The following is a 20,405-nucleotide window of genomic DNA, read 5'->3' as shown; positions in this document are numbered from 1 at the left end:
GCGATGTTGATGAAATCATGTGACCTAACCTTGAAAACCGCTGAGATTTTACACAGCAGTTTTGTGCTTTTTTTTAGTAGCCCTCCCCCCCAAAAAATACTCTTCTTGTGTGTTTCATGGGTATTTTGTTCACTCTCAGCATGTCTCTGTTCTATCATATTGTAAACAGTATTTCTACTGTACCTCATGTGGTATAAAGGAAAAAAATCATATTTGCTTTTTACTTGAATATTTTGACTGTGAATATTTTGACTGTGAATTATTTGACTGTGAACATGATGTGTGGACATACACTACAACCAAATAATTTTTGTGTAAAAATGGCGGATTGCATGTTTTGCATGTAAAACTGAAACATAAAAGACCGTGCAGTTTTTGTAATTTCAACGATAGCCAGTATTTTGAAACCTTGTGTACTTTGATTGCTTGCATGTACCTAGTGCAGTGAAAATAAGTGTTTTTGTTGTGATCTCAATAAAAGAATCCAAATGCAGATCAGTAAAAAATTGATATTTAATAACAAAAAGCCACTGGAGAAAATAAATCTGTAGTAACGAAAAATCAGCTCCAGGAAAACCAGGTCAAAAGTCGGTCCACCACCCGAGGAAATACAAAAAACAAGAATAACAAAGGGTTCAGGGCAAAGGTCAGAGTAAGTGAGCTTGGCAACAGACGAACTGGCACTGGCTGGATGGAGATCCAGGGTTTAAGTCAGGTGGTTGATTAAACGCGGGTGGGCTTGAATGACTGGCAGCACACCTGCAACTGATGATGGGGGAGGAGACTTACAGACACAAGAGGGAAAAAGGCAGGAGAACTGCCCTCATGACAGTTTTATGACAGAATATTTCAATTTGGAGTCCGATTTCTAAACTAGTGTGTGTAGAGAAATATTCTATTTTGAAATAAAGTGTCAGTATATTTTTAACAAGTGTTTTTTAGAAAGAAATGATCCTTTTGACCAATTGTGTTTTGTAGGTGTGAGTCTGTTAAGTTTAGAAAAAGTATCTGAAATATCGTTAAGGGGTTTTTTTGCGATTGAAAAAAAATGTAATTAAAGACTCCAATATTTTAACACAAATGTAGTTTTATTGTCAAAATGTCATCCGTGAGCATGTTTTAAATGTTTTACTTGAATGCACAGCATTTTTTTGCTCATAACTTGCAAATATTGTGATTAATCTGTGTTTATACATGATTAATGTGATCACTTTTTGTGATGAATCGCATGAGTCAACTCAATATTTTTGACAGCTCTAATATAACTTAAAATGCAAATCACTATAAAATAAAAGTACAAACTAAAAAAAAAATTTAAACTTGTTTTTACACACTTAGGTCACCATAACATGCCAAATATGCATGCTATATATGAAAACATTTAAAATAAAGTGCGAAAAAGTAAAAATTTTTGTGCCAGCATGTTCACAACCCCAACAGACCAAGTTTACGTCGTAAAAAAAAAATTGTAGTCACATTTCTCCATCAACAAAATAACATTGAATTTGAACCCAAGGAAATGTCCTGCAATCCAACATTTCTGGGTGTAATAAGATGAGAAAATTAACTGGAAATCTCTTTTAAAAATATACAACATAAACTGGCAAGAAATATTTCAATAATGAATGAAGTAAAGTATGAACTGGACAAAAAAAATCACTCCATATTTTTTTTTTCCTCGCAAGGGTTACTATATCTTATTGTGTAGAAATATGGGGAAATAACTACAAAATTAAAAGTAGTAACAAACGACAGTCATGAGTGTGAATGCGTTGACCCTGCGATGAGGTGGCGACTTGTCCAGGCTGGGCAAGACTCCAGCCCTCCCGCGACCCCTAAAAGGGATAAGCAGTAGAAGATATAGATAGATGTATAGTAATCATCCACATCTTTTAGGGAGGGTCAGCGAGGGAACGAGATGGAGGGGGGTGTTGTTAAAAGGGGCGTGGCATAAATAAACCACTTGTTCAGGGTGGTCAGTGGAAATGAGGCCACATGTAGTGGCTATGGTCTAAACCGGAACTAAAACCGGGAGTAGGTGTCCATGAAATCTGGCCGTCATTCAGTTTTGTAGTTCTAAAAGACATCCACCATTTTAGTTGTAGTCTATACCTCATAATGATTTAAGACTCCAACAGGCAGAGGTCGGTATTGCAACTTGTAGTTTTTAAAGCTTTCCACCATCTTTTAATCTTTTAATTTTATCTCAGGTAAATAGTGCTTTTACACCACTATTTTACAGCATTTTAACCAAATTACAAAAGTTTATGTCAGTGCTAGGGCAAACCCATATATTATCTTATTTTAGGGATTTTCTTCACTCCTTTTTGTATTACCAAGGCTGTTTTGTAATAACAGGCTCATAATCTTGCAAGGTGAAAATGTAAGTGAATTTTTTTCCAATTAAAATGTAAGCAAATTTTAACAAATCAACAAGTCTTCTTTTATACTACTTTGCTTAATTGTATGTTTTTGTCTTAAAGAAAAAAATTGAACTCTTTTAAAAGTAGAATTTTATCCTAAATAAATTTTTATTTACTATTTTTCCTTCTTAAAAATTATTGTATTGTAAAAGGAAAAAAAAGCTGTTTTATCTTCAATAAAAGTTTATGAATTATTAATTTTATTTTTAAAAGGATAATTTTGTATACTCTTGCCCTAAAGAAAATTGTATTTATTTTTGTGCCATGGAAAACCAATAAATTATTTTATTTTATGGATTTAAAGGCCTACTGAAATGAGATTTTCTTATTTAAACGGGCATAGCAGGTCCATTCTATGTGTCATACTTGATCATTTCGCGATCTTGCCATATTTTTGCTGAAAGGATTTAGTAGAGAACATCCACGATAAAGTTTGCAACTTTCGGTGCTAAGAAAAATGCCCTGCCTTTACTGGAAGTCGCAGACGATGACGTCACATGTTTGATGGCTCCTCACATATTCACATTGTTTTTAATGGGAGCCTCCAACAAAAAAGTGCTATTCGGACCGAGAAAACGACAAATTCCCTATTAATTTGAGCGAGGATGAAAGATTCGTGTTTGAGGATATTGATAGCGACGGACTAGAAAAAACACACAAAAAAAACGCGATTGCATTGGGACGGATTCCGATGTTTTTAGACACATTTAATAGGTTAATTCTGGGAAATCCCTTATCTTTCTATTATGCTGCTAGTGTTTTAGTGAGTTAAATAGTACCTGATAGTCTGAAGGGTGTCTCAGGGGAGTCGACGGCAGCCTTGGACGGCACAAGCTCAGCTTTTCTCCAGTAAGAACTGACTTTTTAACCACAATTTTCTCACCGAAACCTGCTGGTTGACATGTGGTCGGGATCCATGTTCTCTTGACCGCGCTCTGATCCATAGGAAAGTTTCACCTCCAGGAATTTTAAACAAGGAATCATCGTGTGTTTGTGTGGCTAAAGGCTAAAGTTTCCCAACTCCATCTTTCTACTGTGACTTCTCCAATATTAATTGAACAAATTGCAAAAGATTCAGCAACACAGATGTCCAAAAAACTGTATAATTATGCTGTTAAAGCAGACGACATTTAGCTGTGTGTGTGCGCAGCGCTCATACTTCCTAAAAACCCGTGACGTCTTGCGTACACGTCATCATTACACAACGTTTTCAAGCCGAAACTCCCGGGAAATTTAAAATTGTAATTTAGTAAACTAAAAAGGCCGTATTGGCATTTGTTGCAATGTCAATATTTCATCATTGATATATAAACTATCAGACTGCGTTGTCGGTAGTAGTGGGTTTCAGTAGGCCTTTAAGTTTCGTTTGCGCCGCCTTGTATTGCCAACGTTGCTTTTGTAACTGTTGCTAACAGATTTGTGTTATAATAGTTACGCATCACTTAAAATAACTCAAACAAAAGTTTATATACAATTATCCTTATTCTAAAAGTATAATTTTGAATACTTGCATCTTAAATACAAGTTTACTATATTTTCTCTATAATAAAATGTATAATTTTTTATTTGGGCAGTTTTTGGTTTAAAAAAAGTTTATGAACCATTGTTCTTATCCTAAGAGTATAATTATGTGTAATTTTGTCTTAAATACAAGTTTATGAATTATTTTCCCTATATTAAAAGCATGATATTGTCTTATAGTTCTCTTTTACTTGAACTACGTCTATTTGATTTGTAAATCTTAATGCATTCTTCCTTAAGTATTAATTAATTTGTATTTCTTAATGTACTCTTAAAGATCTTATTCAGTTTGAGTTAATAGATGTACATTTCTTAGGAGAATACCAATTTTTCAAGTATTCATTTATGTACAATTTTCTTATCTCAAAAGTTATTTTTTTGTCAATTTATCTCAAATAAAAATGTACACGTTTTTTTAACTGTGCATTATTAACTATAAGTCTGATGAAACAATTTACACATTATTTGTATTTGTCTATTAGCCATTAACTTAAATGACATGAAGTCACAGACCATCCAAAATATAAATGCATACTTAAACTGGATGGTGTATTTGGTTGAATTGAATTTTGGTGTCATATCTTCTCTTATTCTCCCCTCAGCTGTCTTCAACTTCTAGAAATACCACACATGCTAGAACACCCCACCCACAGCCGCACCCACTACTTTTCTCCCAAACACACACATGCATACATGCACAATGCCCTCACGTCACAGGTTTAAACAAGTGTAAATGTCTACTTTTGTATTATTGTCTACTTGGTATCTATTCTTTTTTATTACACATTATTTTAAGTATAGAGGAATTCTGTAGCTCTGACAGAGTGACCATTGGGTTCTTGGTCACTTCCCTGACTAGACTAGGCTTTGAGTTACGAAACCAGTTGTCATGAACATAGACATCTTATAAGATATCTCTGGTTATGAAGCTGGCTGTGGCACATTCTTTCTGGCGTCACTTCCTGTGTGGGGCGCAATCTTTCTGACTTCTCTTCCTCTCCGAACTCAGTTTGTAAACGATCAATGAATCCATACAAAGTTAAGAGCCGGAGATTATAGAAATACACAGCGCACTTACCCGTGTAAAAAATTATCCAAGGAGGGGAACCTTAAACAATGGGTTAGCTTGTTTAAGGAGTTATGCGGCTTAATGTAGACAGGGCCTATTGATCAATGCAGCAATGTACAGAGACATCCTAGATCAGGGGTGCCCATTACATCGATCGCGATCGACTGGTCGATCTCGGAGGGTGTGTCAGTCGATCTCAAGCCAGGCATTAAAAAATATACATAAAAATGAGCAATCATCAATCATACCAAGACTTCACTTTCGTCAGTTGTTTGACATTCTCGGCACCCGAGGATCTTGTGAGATGACGCTGGCTGCTGCGAGCTCATATTTAAGAAAAAAAATCACTAACAGGGCGGACGCAGAGAAACACATTTTATTTCTAGAGACTCCGTACCTACTGTCAAAACTCTAAAGACCGACAGCACAGTTCCTGTCTTCACCATAAAAGACCTGTTTCATCCTGCCTGTGCTAACAAAATAAGAGTCTCAGAAAGCTAGCGTGCACAAGCTAGCAAGCTACGGAGTTTGATTCCAATGTATTTCTCCTCCGCCCTCAGTGACCGCTTTCTCACTTGCTTGCCCACCCGCACAGTCACTGACGTCACTCACCTGCTGCCAGACATTAAAGGGCCACACACATATGCTACTCTCATAACAAAGTGTTTGAAAACGAGTATGCAAGTTGGACAAATGAGATGCCAAATCCAACCACTTTCATGTGGTATTGGACAGAAAGGAGGACTTTTTTTTCCCTCCATTTGAAAATGCGGACGTTATCAGCACCACTGTCTAATTCCAATGAATGCAAGTCATCAGAATCAAATACACCAACTTATATTCTTGTCTTCATGAAAGAAAGGAATCTATGTGTGTTAAACATGCTTGTATTATCATCAAACACCATTAACTTGTTAACAAAAATGTCTCTTTCATAAATAAATAAATATAAATTATAAATAGGAATGAGGTAGATCTCCTCGACTTGGTCAATTGAAAAGTAGCTCGCCTGCAGAAAAAGTGTGAGCGCCCCTGTCCTAGATGAAAACCAACACTTCCCATCGGATGAATCTTGAGAGGTGTTACAAAGAGCAATGGGCGAAACTGCCAAAAGCTAGGTGTGCCAAGCTTGTGGCATCGGATTCAAAAATACTTTGAGACTGTATTTGCTGACAAAGGTTCATCAACAAAGTATTGAGCAAAGGCTGTGAATACTTGTGTGATTTTTTTATTTTTTTATTTCGGATGAATTTGAAAAATTAAAAGACCTTGTTTCACATTGTTATCATGGGGTTTTGTCTGTGGAATTTTGAGGGCAAAAATGAACGGCTTTCGTTTTGGAATAAGGCTGTGACATAACAAAATGTAGAAAAAGTGAAGCGTTGTGAATACTTTCCGGATACACTGTAGGGTCAAGCTGAATGCCCAAAAATAAGCCAATACATTGACTTCACTTTCAAATATCCCTATTATTTATTTTTGATCGTCCAAAGCCACAATGACATCCTTTTATGTTTCAGTTTTATTTCTTCATTTTCAAACACAAATATAGCATCTCTAATACAAATATAGTCATCTGAAAAAAACAAAACTAATATTAAAAGAAATGAAAAATAAGAAAAGAAAATAGTTTCTGTCCAAAAAAGGAGCAGGAAAAGGCAAAATGGGGGCAGCACGGTGGTAGAAGGGTTAGTGCATCTGCCTCACAATACAAAGGTCCTGAGTAGTCCTGAGTTCAATCCTGGGCTCGGGATCTTTCTGTGTGGAGTTTGCATGTTCTCCCCGTGACTGCGTGGGTTCCCGACATGTACTCCGGCTTCCTCCCACCTCCAAAACATGCACCTGGGGATAGGTTGATTGGCAACACTAAATTGGCTCTTGTGTGTGAATGTGAGCGTGAATTTTGTCTGTCTATCTGTGTCGGCCCCATATATGTATATGTGTGTGTATATATACGTTCTTCATAGTTTGACTTCGGTTTTGGGAATGGGATCAAGCATGAGCACCCTATGCACATCTAAAAACCATGTTGTTTTTTTTCAAATAAATGACAACTTTACTGATTTTAAGTGTCTGTCTGACGGTCTCAATGATCCAGTGGAGTGTCAAGAGAGAGGCCTGGAGCGACACCTTCCACCCCTGGAATCTGATAGGCCACCCTAGGTGCAACCCCACTCAGAGGCGGAATGATTTGAAGCAGTTTTTCAAACTATGGTACTCGTACCACTCCAGCTCTATTTTATGTTACACCAAAGAATTGCTTAATTCAGGGGTTCCCAAACAACAGCCCGCAGACTATCCAAAATTTATTTTTAAAACATGGTTTAGGAGACACCGTCAGTCACCCGATGGGTAAGGTTATGATTTACAATGTGTATTACTGTAGTAGAGCTTGCACATTATAACGCTTTAATTTGGACAACCTTTCCTATTTATGGTCCAATTAATCGAAAACCAACACATAACATTAATTATGTGATGTAAAAACACACATCATACCCACTGAAGTATGTGGACATTATAACAAAATGTCTAATACTAATCTACACAATTAAAAAATACACCAATTTAACCCATTTACTAGGCCTGATGGGTAATATGCAAAACACTCTCCACACTTCTGTTATGATCCACTGCCTGGATCATATTATGTTCAGGTTTTGAGTCTTTTTTGCAATATGTTCCGTTAATGTTTGCCTTAGTTCCTGGTTGCACTTCCTTGTTTGGTCTGTCACCATAGTTACTTATTAGTTTCACCTGCCACTTGTTTCCAGACCCACACCTGTTTTTGTATAACTGTCCTGATTTAAGCCTGCCTCCTTTGTTCATTCGACCTTGCTTCCTAGTTTGTGTTTCACAACAGTGACGACACTGATTCCGATCCTGTATTCCTGTTCGCAACCAGCTAGCTTCCACGCTAAGTCTTTTGGTTTTTTCTAACTCCCGTGCTAGTTCTGTTTGTTTTGCCTTTTGTGCCTTGTGCAAGTTTTTATGTTTCATAGCCTGTTTTATTTGTTAAATAAAACAGTATTTCTTACCTTCACGCTGTGTTTGAAGCCCGACTGCATCTCTGAGAGAACGACCCGCATCACCACGATGCCACGTAATCATCCCAGTAGGAAGCAAGTAAACGGATGTTCTCTCGCTGCGGGCTATTCAGAAGTCGACCAAGATACGTGGAAGGAACTCCGAGTGATGGAGGCAGAGACGCTCCGCAGTACGCCGGACGAAGACATGATATGGGGACCTGGTGGGTTTCTGGTCCCGCTGGTCCCGGTGATGTCCCCTCTCAGCAAGTTCGCACGCGTCAGCGAAAGCGGAAGTAAATGATAAATGATAAATGGGTTGTACTTGTATTGCGCTTTTCTACCTTCAAGGTACTCAAAGCGCTTTGACACTACTTCCACATTTACCCATTCACACACACATTCATACACTGATGGAGGGAGCTGCCATGCAAGGCGCTAACCAGCACCCTTCAGGAGCAAGGGTGAAGTGTCTTACTCAGGACACAACGGACATGACGAGGTTGGTACTAGGTGGGGATTGAACCAGTGACCCTCGGGTTGTGCAAGGCCACTCTCACACTGCGCCACGCCGGGGCTTTGCCTCGTGACAGAGACGCTCCAACCCCGCAATTCTTCCCTCTGGAAGTCAGCCAACCACAATCCCATCTCACATATCGCCAAACATTTCACTGAATGGTATATCAGTCAGCTGGAGACCGGCACGGATGACGTCATTCCGTTGACGCCCCCCGATGACGTAATCCCGTCCACCGGTGATGAAGTCAGAGAGGAACAACTTTTTTTAAATTCTGTAAATTCTGTCTCTCAGCCAGTTCCAATTGACTTTAATTCTACTATTAAACATTATAATGACATTTTTTCAAAATTTCAGTCTAGTCAATCCCAGTCACCTGAATTTTGGACTCCGCTCCTAAGGACTCAAGCCCCGCCCACGTCAGTGGCCTTTCCTTCTATTCCTCCCAACAAACCTCAGGTGGGGGTTGGGAGAAGACATTTTGGACAATCAAAAGGGTAAGAGTCTACCCCTCTCCTGACCTCTCTCCACCCACCCTTAAGGACAATCCCAGACCACAGGGAGCGCGTCTGGGATCCGCTTCTTGAGGGGGGAAGGAGAGCTAGTGATGGGTCCTGTGCCCAGCCAAGCTACAACCCCCAGCTAGGCCACCACCACCGGTCTTTCGACCCACCAAGCCGCAACTGCCTGCGAGGCCACCACCACCAGTCTTTCGGCCCGCAAAGCCAAAACCCCCAGCTAGGTCACCACCACCGGTCTTTCAACCCACCAAGCCGCAACCTCCTGCACTCCACCACCACCGGTCTTTCGACCGGCCAAGCCGCAACCTCCTGCGCGGCCACCTTTACCTGTCTTTCGGCCCGCCAAAATGCAACCCCCAGCTAGGCCACCTCCACCTGCACCACGGCTAGCTGCACCATGGCTAGCACCTGTAGCTAGTCCAAATCTTAGTCCAAGTCCAAGCCCTACTCCAAGCCCTAGTCCGAGCCCTAGTCATAGTCACAGTCATAGTCATAGTCATAGTCCTAGTCCATGTCTTGGTCCTAGTCCAAGTCCTAGTCCAAGTCCTAGTTCAAGTCCTAGATCTAGTCCTAGTCCAAGGCCTGGTCATAGTCATAGTCATAGTCCAAGTCCTAGTCCTAGTCCTAGTCCTATTCCAAATCCTAGTCCTAGTCGTAGTACTAGTCCTATTCCTAGTCTTAGTCCTAGTCCAAGTCCAAATCTGGTTTTCACAGCAGCACCTGACCCAGGTCTGGATCCCACCCCAACACCTGTCCCAAGAATGGATCCCACTCCAGCACCTGTCCCTAGGCTGGATCGCACTCCAGCACCTGTCCCTAGGCTGGATCCCACTCCAGCACCTGACCTTAGGCTGGACCCCACTCCAGCATCTGATCCAAGGCTGGATACCACTCCAACGCTTGATCCAAGGATGGATCCCACTCCAGCACCTGATCCTAGGCTGGGACTCGCTCCAGCAACTGATCCAAGGCTAAATACCACTCCAGCACCTGACCCAAGTCTGGATCCCACTCCAGCACCTGACCCAAGTCTGGATCCCACTCCAGCCCCTGACTCAAGGCTGGATCCCACTCCAGCACCTGATCCAAGGCTGGATCCCACTCAAGCACTTGATCTAAGGCTAGATTCCACTCCAGCACCTGACCTAAGGCTGGATTCCACTCCAGCACCTGCTTCCACGACGACGACGACGGCGCCTGTTTCCACGACGACAACGCCTGTTACCTTGACGACGTCCCAGCGACCTCGAGCTGGCCTTACACGCTAAGCTTCGCCGCCTGCTTCGTCTCCTGCACCCGAACCTGCTTCGTCTGTTGCACCCTCGCCTGCCTCGTCCGCTGCTTCCAAGCCTGCCACGATGACGGCGCCGACGCGCCCACCTCCACGTCGACAACAGATTTGGCAGTGCCCTAGTCGTCCGCCTCGCCAAGTGCACCACGGATGTGGATTTTCCGAGGTCGCCCGCCTAGACATTTGCGGCAGCGGCGCTCCATTCTCTGCTGCCACCTGACTTGTCCCCAGTAGATTCTTGGACACATGGCCTGGTGACCCTCCCTTCATTCTTGAACTTTCTTATAGTGGGGGGGGGGTGTTTAGTTATTCTCTGGGACATCTGGAATCTGTCCCTTAAGGGGGGGAGGGGGGGGGGTCATGTTATGATCATATTATGTTCAGGTTTTGAGTCTTTTTTGTATTATGTTCTGCTAATGTTTGCCTTAGTTCCTGGTTGCACTTCCGTGTTTGTTCTGTCACCATAGTTACTTATTAGTTTCATCTGCCACTTGTTTCCAGACCCACACCTGTTTTTGTAATTACTGTCCTGATTTAAGCCTGCCTCCTTCGTTCATTCGACCTTGCTTCCTAGTTTGTGTTTCACAACAGTGACGACTCTGATTCCGATCCTGTATTCCTGTTCGCAACCAGCCAGCTTCCACGCTAGGTCTTTTGTTTTTTCTAGCTCCCCTGCTAGTTCTGTTCGTTTTGCCGTTTGTGCCTTGTGCAAGTTTTTCTGTTTCATAGCCTGTTTTATTTGTTAAATAAATCAGTATTTCTTACCTTCACGTTGTGTCCGAAGCCCGACTGCATCTCTGAGAGAACGACCCGCATCACCACAATGCCACGTAATCGTCACAACTTCGACATATTTGACACATTTTAATTGCTTGGGGATCTCAACAGAAAATGGATGGATGGCTAGGTATTTTCTGAATAACTTCTAATGTTAAGGAAGTCGTCAGGGAAGTAAACAAGGTAGAAATGGTTCACATACTCCTAATATTCAATGTGTTGTAGGTGCACAAGAGTCAGCAGCTGCAGGTAAAATCTCAGACCTACTTGCAAGCCTGGTCCAGACCATCTCAATGTAATTTCCATGTTGGAAGGACATCCTAATCAGCGTGCATATATCTAGGTGGCAAGCATTCTTTTTTGGTTGATGATGACTGACGATAAATAGCCAGGTTTCAGACGTTTGTGGTCCTTCATTAAATGTAGGTCATTTTGGTTAAAATATATTTTTTACACAGCCATGTTTAAAGGGGAATTTTTGGGGGAAATTAGCCACCTTTTCAAAATCATACTGAAAGACATGACGACGGATGTATTTTTTTTATTTTAATATTTTTAACATGTAAATAAACATTAATAAAAGTCCGCTTGCAGCAGAGTCAATAGGAGGTCCTCTATTCCACCCATAAAACCCAATAAAAAAAAATCAAAAAAGCGCCATTAATACTCTATTTACATTTCGTGAGTGTGAATGTCATCTATCTGTGTTGGCCCTGTGACGAGGTGGCGACTTGTCTAGAGTGTACCCCGCCTACCGCCCAAATGTAGCTGAGATAGGCTCCAGCGACCCCCGCCACCCCAAAAGGGACAAGCGGTAGAAAATGGATGGATGGACTTGAATATTACCCATGTATTAGTGATATTGTTATTATAAGCGCTAACGCAGACAAACTATTTTTAACAGCGCAGTGTTCACGAGCTTGTGTGCCAATGTTGACACAATTGACTGATCAGCTGCTTCCTCGCGTCCTTGCTTGTCAAACTTTATTTCAGATCATAAATCATGCCTCTCAACTTCACAATAGAAGGACGAGAACGTATTCCAATAAGTTGGTACACTTTGACAACCAATTTAGACCCGAGAAGGCGAGAATGACAAAGACATTTGGTTCCTGCCCCCTTTTTTTCCACGAAGATTATGAGTCATTATTCATCTAAATTGGAAAATATGAACATCCTAAATTGGCACTCTAATGACAGCAGACCTTGAGCAGTAAGTGATGTTTGTTGGGTCCCATGAAGTCTGCAGTTAGTAGTAATCAGTGATGTTGGGAAAAAATAAAAATAAATACAAAAGAACGTTGTGATGCGTTTTTTTAAATAAACGCGCAGGATATGCTTAAAATTATTAAAATACGTAAATATTACATGTAATTATAAATGTACATGTTACTATATTACATAAATACTTACAGCATGCATATTAAACCTTAATAGAGATGTTTGGATGGTTTTAAGGGCTTTAAAGGCCTACTGAAATGAGATTTTCTTATTCAAACGGGAATAGCAGGTCCATTCTATGTGTCATACTTGATCATTTCGCAATATTGCCATATTTTTGCTGAAAGGATTTAGTAGAGAACATCGACGATAAAGTTCGCAACTTTTGGTCGCTATTAGAAAACCCTGCCTATACCGGAAGTATGTGCGCGTGACGTCACGAGTTGCAGGGATCCACACATATTCACATTGTTTATAATGGGAGCCACCAGCAGTAAGAGCAATTCGGACCGAGAAAGCGACAATTTCCCCATTAATTTGAGCGAGGATGAAAGATTTGTGAATTAGGATATTGATAGTGAAGGACTAGAAAAAAAGAAAAAGAAAAAAAAGAAAAACGCGACGGCTGCGGGCGGCGGCAGTGTGAGCGTTTCAGATGTAATTAGACACATTTACTAGGATAATTCTGGAAGATCCCTTATCTGCTTATTGTTTTAATAGTGTTTTTGTGAGATTTTAAAGATTGTAAAGTCATACCTCAAGGTCGGATGGCTGCGGTGAACACGCAGTGTCTCAGAGAGAAGCCGAGGAACCAAGCTCAAAGCTGCCTTTTTTGACAGCTGCTGCAGGACGACGAATAATCCACTGATGTCTTCGGTAAGATATATATCACAATTTCCCCATCCAAAAACATGCTGGTTGACGTAGAGAAAACATGTTCGCTTGATCGCTCTGCTTCACAACAAACAAAGAAACATCGGCTGTGTCTCGGTGCTAAAGACAGCTGCAATACACCACTTTACACCAACAGCATTGTTCTTTATAGTCTCCATTATTAAATTAAAAAATTGCAAAAGATTCAGCAACACAGATGTCCAAAATACTGTGTAACTATGCGGTTAAAGCAGACGACTTTTAGCCGCGAGTGGTGCAGCGCTAATATTTCCTGACAGTCCGTGACGTCTCGCGTACGCGTCATCATTCCGCGACGTTTTCAACAAGAAACTCGCGGGAAATTTAAAATTGCAATTTAGTAAACTAAAAAGGCCGTATTGGCATGTGTTGCAATGTTAATATTTCATCATTGATATATAAACTACCAGACTGCGTGGTCGGTAGTAGTGGGTTTCAGTAGGCCTTTAAAGTCAGAATAGAGCGGCTCCTTTAGGCTCCATTGTAAGCAGACCTTTGATCGCATTTATTTACTAATTACAATCCATTTAAAAAATATATCTGTCATCATGTCTTAAATAATGATTGTGAAGGATAGCCAAAGATTTAAAAAAAAGTGCAGTTTCCTTTTAAAGTATTCCTCCCACCTCCAAAGATATGCACCTGGGGATAGGTTGATTGGCAACACTAAATTGGCCCTAGTGTGTGAATGTGAGTGTGAATGTTGTCTGTCTATCTGAGTTGGCCCTGCGATGAGGTGGCGACTTGTCCAGGGTGTACCCCGACTTCTGCCCGATTGTAGCTGAGATAGGCACCAGCGCCCCCCGCGACCCCAAAGGGAATAGGCGGTAGAAAATGGATGGATAGATAGGCTATCAACACAAGAATAAGCGCATTGATCTGTTTTGAACGTTATCTCAGTCCTTTGTTATTCCACTGATTGTAGTTTTACTCAGTACAGGTAATTCATTTGTTGTGAAAAATACTCGCACAGGCACTCTTTAATATTTTAATTTATTCTGTTGCCAGCAATGTTGTGTATATCGTACATAAAAATAGACTACAATGGATTTGCAAATCCTTTTCAACCTATATTCAATTGAATGGACTGCTAAGAAAAGATATAACGTTTGAACTGGTAAACTCTGTTATTTTTTGGAAACATTAGCTCATTTGGAACTTGATGCCTGCAACATGTTTCAAAAAAGCTTACACAGGTGGCAAAGAAGACTGAGAAAGTTGAGGAATGCTCATCAAACACTTATTTGGAAAATCCCACAGGGGAACAGGCTGATTGGGAACAGGTGGGTGCCATGATTGAGTATAAAAGCAGCTTCCATGAAATGTTCAGTCATTCACAAACATGGATGGGGGGAGGGTAACCACTTTGTGAAGAAATGAGTGAGCAAATTGTCGAACGGTTTAAGAACATTTCTCAACGAGCTATTGGAAGGAATTTAGGAATTTCACCATCTACGGTCCGTAATATCATCAAAAGTGTCACAGAATCTGGAGAAATCACTGCACGCAAGCGATGTTACTACGGACCTTGGATCCCTCAGGCAGTACTGCATCAAAAAGCGACATCAGTGAGTAGAGGATATCACCACATTAGCTCAGGAACACTTCAGAAAACCACTGTCAGTAACTACAGTTTGTCGCTACATCTGTAAGTGAATGTTAAAACTCTAATATGCAAAGCAAAAGCCATTTATCAACAACATCCAGAAACGCTGCCGGCTTCGCTGGGCCCGAACTCATCCAGGATGGACTGATGCAAATTGTTTCTGGAAACTGTGGACGTCGTGTCCTCTGGACCAAAGAGGAAAAGAACCATCCGGACGGTATGGGGGTGTATTAGTGCCCAAGGCATGGGTAACTTACACATCTGTGAAGGCACCATTAATGCTGATAGGTACATACAGGTTTTGTAGCAACATATGTTGCCATCCAAGCAACATATTTTTCATGGGCGCTCATGGACTTGTTTCAGCAAAACAATGCCAATCCACATTCTGCACCTGTTACAATAGCGTGGGTTCATAGTAAAAACAATGTGCCGCTACTGGACAGGACTAGCCTGCCTGTAGTCAAGACCTGTCTCCCATTGAAAATGTGTGGCACATAATGAAGCGTAAAATACGACAACGGAAACACCGGACTTCTGAACTACTTAAATTGTACACCAAGCAAGAATGGGAAAGAAGTCCACCTGTAAAGCTTAAAAAATAGGTCTCTTCAGTTCTTAAATGTTTACTGACTGTTGTTAAAAAGTAAGGCCATTTAAAACAGTGGGAAAAATGCCCCTGTGCCAACTTTTTTGCAATGTGTTGCAGTCATTGCATTCTAAGTTAACGATGATTTGCAAAAAAAATTAAGTTTCTCAGTCCGAACATTAAGTATCTTGTCTTTGCAGTCTATTCAATTGAATACGTTGAAAAGGATTTGCAAATCATTGCATTCTGTTTTTATTCATTTACACAGCGTGCAAACTTCACTGGTTTTGGGTTGTGTAAATAAAAGGTTTATGAATATTACAATCTGACTTTATCAAAATAAAAAAAAATTACATACTGTATTCGAATGTTGGGCCAACTGTTGCAAGTTGTCTAAAGTACTGTAATAGCTTAATGCTTTGCAATATGGTTTATCGTCAACAATGGTCTTACAGGTAAATCCATTCCATATTTGGTGGTGGTAACCCTGGTAAACTACAAACCCTGTTTCCATATGAGTTGGGAAATTGTGTTAGATGTAAATACAAACGGAGTTCAATATGCTACAAACACAACATATTTGATGTTCAAATTGATAAACACTTTTTTTTGTGTGCAAATAATCATTAACTTTAGAATTTGATGCCAGTAACACGTGACAAACAAGTTGGGAAAGGTGGCAATAAATACTGATAAAGTTGAGGAATGCTCATCAATCACTTATTTGGAACCCCCCACAGGTGTGCAGGCTAATTGGGAACAGTTGGATGCCATGATTGGGTATAAAACCAGCTTCCATGAAATGCTAAGTAATTCACAAACAAGGATGGGGTGAGGGTCACCACATTGTAAACAAATTGTCGAACAGTTTTAGAACAACATTTCTCAACGAGCTATTGCAAGGAATTTAGGGGTTTTACCATCTACGGTCCGTAAAATCATCAAAAAGTTCAGAGAATCTGAAGAAATCACTGCACGTAAGCAATGATATTACAGATGTTTGATCCCTCAGGCGGTACTGCATCAAAAATCGACATCAGTGTGTAAAGGATATTGCCACACGGGCTCAGGAACACTTCATAAAACCACTGTCAGTAACTATAGTTGGTTGCTACATCTGTGAGTGCAAGTTAAAACTCTACTATGCAAAGCCAAATCCAATTATCAACAATATCCTGAAACGCCGCAGGCTTCTCTGGGCCCGAGCTCACCTAAGATGAACTGATGCAAAGTGGAAAGGTGTTCTGTGGTCTGACGAGTACACCTTTCAAATTATATTTGGAAACAGAGGACGTGGTGTCCTCCAGAACAAAAAGGGAAATAACCATTCGGATTGTTATAGGCGCAAAGTTCAAAAGCCAGCATCTGTGATGGTATGGGGGTGTATTAGTGTCCAAGACATGGGTAACTTACACATCTGTGAAGGCACCATTAATGCTGAAAGGTCCATACAGGTTTTGGAGCAACATATGTTGTCATCCAAGCAACATTTTAATGGACGGCCCTGCTTATTTCAGCAAGACAATGCCAACCCACGTGTTACAACAGCTTGGCTTCGTAAAAAAAGAGTGTGGGTACTTTCCTGACCCGCCTGCAGTTCAGACCTGTCTCCCATCGAAAACGTTTGGCACATTATGAAGCGTAAAATACGACAGCAGATACCCTGGGCTGTTGAACGACTGAAGCTCTACATAAAACAAGAATGGGAAAGAATTACTCTTTCAAAGCTTCAACAATTAGTTTCCTCAGTTCCCAAACGTTTATTGAGTGTTGTTAAAAGAAAAGGTGATGTAACACAGTGGTGAACATGTCCTTTCCCAACTACTTTGGCACGTGTTGCAGCCATTAAATTCTAAGTTGATGATTATTCGCAAAAAAAAAATAAAGTTTATGAGTTTGAACATCAAATATCTTGTCTTTGTAGTGCATTCAATTGAATATGGGTTGAAAAGGATTTGCAAATCATTGTATTCCGTTTATATTTACATCTAACACAATTCCCCAACTCTTATGGAAATGAGGTTTGTATTACAGTAGCTACAGCTGCATCTGGGTAGACTCACTTTTATATGGGGGCCACCCCTGCAGAACTAGCTCGGTGTCATCCTGTAAGACCCCTGGGGGAGAAAAAAAGTCTGGACACGCCACTGTTGTGGGACCCTTGGTTACAGTGGAAGGGCATTTTGAATTCCCCATAATCTGATTGGTTAAAATAGTCAGAATGTTTGACAGACCGGAAGTGTGTTTGGCTGCCGAAACAAAACGAAAATTAACGAGTAGCATTGGAAATGCACCGAAATAGATTGTTTTTGGAAAGTGTTCCCCCGGGCGATTCCCTTGTCCTACTGGGGGACTTCAACGCTCATGTTGGCAACGACAGTGAAACCTGGAGAGGCGTGATTGGGAAGAATGGTCGCCCGGATCTAAACCCGAGTGGTGTTTTGTTATTGGACTTTTGTGCTCGTCATGGATTGTCCATAACGAACACCATGTACAAACATAAGGGTGTCCATATGTGCACTTGGCACCAGGACATCCTAGGCCGCAGTTCCATGATCGACTTTGTAGTTGTGTCATCGGATTTGCGGCCTCATGTTTTGGACACTCGGGTGAAGAGAGGGGCGGAGCTTTCTACCGATCACCACTTGGTGGTGAGTTGGCTGCGATGGTGGGGGAGGATGCCGGACAGACCTGGCAGGCCCAAACGCATTGTGAGGGTCTGCTGGGAACGTCTGGCAGAGTCTCCTGTCAGAGAGAGTTTCAATTCACACCTCCGGAGGAACTTTGAACATGTCACGAGGGAGGTGCGGGACATTGAGTCCAAGTGGACCATGTTCCGAACCTCTATTGTCGAGGCAGCTGATTGGAGCTGGGGCAGCAAGGTTGTTGGTGCCTGTCGTGGCGGTAATCCCAGAACCCGTTGGTGGACACCAGCAGTGAGGGATGCCGTCAAGTTGAAGAAGGAGTCCTATCGGGTTCTTTTGACTCATAGGACTCCGGAGGCAGTGGACGGGTACCGACGGGCCAAGCGGTGTGCAGCTTTAGCGGTCGCGGAGGCAAAAACTCGGACATGGGAAGAGTTCGGGGAAGCCATGGAAAACGACTTCCGGACAGCTTCGAAGCGATTCTGGACCACCATACGCCGCCTCAGGAAGGGGAAGCAGTGCACTATCAACACCGTGTATGGTGCAGATGGTGTTCTGCTGACTTCGACTGCGGATGTTGTGGATCGGTGGAAGGAATACTTCGAAGACCTCCTCAATCCCACCAACACGTCTTCCTTTGAGGAAGCGGTGCCTGGGGAATCTGTAGTGGACTCTCCTATTTCTGGGGATGAGGTTGCTGAGGTAGTCAAAAAGCTCCTCGGCGGCAAGGCCCCGGGGGTAGATGAGACCCGCCCGGAGTTCCTTAAGGCTCTGGATGCTGTGGGGCTGTCTTGGTTGACAAGACTCTGCAGCATCGCGTGGACATCGGGGGCGGTACCTCTGGATTGGCAGATCGGGGTGGTGGTCCCTCTCTTTAAGAAGGGGGACCGGAGGGTGTGTTCCAACTATCGTGGGATCACACTCCTCAGCCTTCCCGGTAAGGTTTATTCAGGTGTACTGGAGAGGAGGCTACGCCGGATAGTTGAACCTCGGATCCAGGAGGAACAGTGTGGTTTTCGTCCTGGTCGTGGAACTGTGGACCAGCTCTTTACTCTCGGCAGGGTTCTTGAGGGTGCATGGGAGTTTGCCCAACCAGTCTACATGTGCTTTGTGGACTTGGAGAAGGCATTCGACCGTGTCCCTCGGGAAGTCCTGTGGGGAGTGCTCAGAGAGTATGGGGTACCGGACTGTCTTATTGTGGCGGTCCGCTCCCTGTATGATCAGTGTCAGAGCTTGGTACGCATTGCTGGCAGTAAGTCGGACACGTTTCCAGTGAGGGTTGGACTCCGCCAAGGCTGTCCTTTGTCACCGATTCTGTTCATAACTTTTATGGACAGAATCTCTAGGCGCAGTCAAGGCGTTGAGGGGTTCCGGTTTGGTGGCCGCGGGATTGGGTCTCTGCTTTTTGCAGATGATGTGGTCCTGATGGCTTCATCTGGCCGGGATCTTCAGCTCTCACTGGATCGGTTCGCAGCCGAGTGTGAAGCGACCGGAATGAGAATTAGCACCTCCAAGTCCGAGTCCATGGTTCTCGCCCGGAAAAGGGTGGAGTGTCATCTCCGGGTTGGGGAGGAGACCCTGCCCCAAGTGGAGGAGTTCAAGTACCTAGGAGTCTTGTTCACGAGTGGGAGAAGAGTGGATCGTGAGATCGACAGGCGGATCGGTGCGGCGTCTTCAGTAATGCGAACGTTGTATCGATCCGTTGTGGTGAAGAAGGAGCTAAGCCGGAAGGCAAAGCTCTCAATTTACCGGTCGATCTACATTCCCATCCTCACCTATGGTCATGAGCTTTGGGTCATGACCGAAAGGATAAGATCACGGGTACAAGCGGCCGAAATGAGTTTCCTCCGCCGGGTGGCGGGGCTCTCCCTTAGAGATAGGGTGAGAAGCTCTGCCATCCGGGAGGAACTCAAAGTAAAGCCGCTGCTTCTCCACATCGAGAGGAGCCAGATGAGGTGGCTCGGGCATCTGGTCAGGATGCCACCCGAACGCCTCCCTAGGGAGGTGTTTAGGGCACGTCCAGTCGGCAGGAGGCCACGGGGAAGAACCAGGACACGTTGGGAAGACTATGTCTCCCGGCTGGCCTGGGAACGCCTCGGGATCCCCCGGGAAGAGCTAGACGAAATGGCTGGTGAGAGGGAAGTCTGGGCTTCCCTGCTCAGGCTGCTGCCCCCGCGACCCGACCTCGGATAAGCGGAAGATGATGGATGGATGGAAGGATAGATTGTTTTTTTGTTGTTGTTGTTTTTTGTTGTTGTTGTTGTTGTTTTTACAATAGTGTGAATTA

General features: G+C 42.5%; 1 long non-coding RNA gene across 1 annotated transcript in view; it reads right to left on the bottom strand.

The window, feature by feature from the left end:
* Window positions 1–495: 495 nt before the first annotated feature.
* LOC133557774 (uncharacterized) overlaps window positions 496–20,405 on the bottom strand; it is a 33,773-nt gene continuing 13,863 nt past the window's right edge. The window contains exon 3 of the long non-coding RNA XR_009807845.1: window positions 496–1,835. This is a non-coding gene — a long non-coding RNA (uncharacterized LOC133557774). The remainder of the gene's footprint in view (window positions 1,836–20,405) is intronic.

The sequence above is a fragment of the Nerophis ophidion genome, linkage group LG08 (assembly GCF_033978795.1).
Source record: "Nerophis ophidion isolate RoL-2023_Sa linkage group LG08, RoL_Noph_v1.0, whole genome shotgun sequence".
In the NCBI taxonomy this organism is placed as follows: domain Eukaryota; kingdom Metazoa; phylum Chordata; class Actinopteri; order Syngnathiformes; family Syngnathidae; genus Nerophis; species Nerophis ophidion.
The sequence above is the reverse complement of the archived record's forward strand: the minus strand, read 5'-3'. Positions and strand labels throughout refer to the sequence as shown.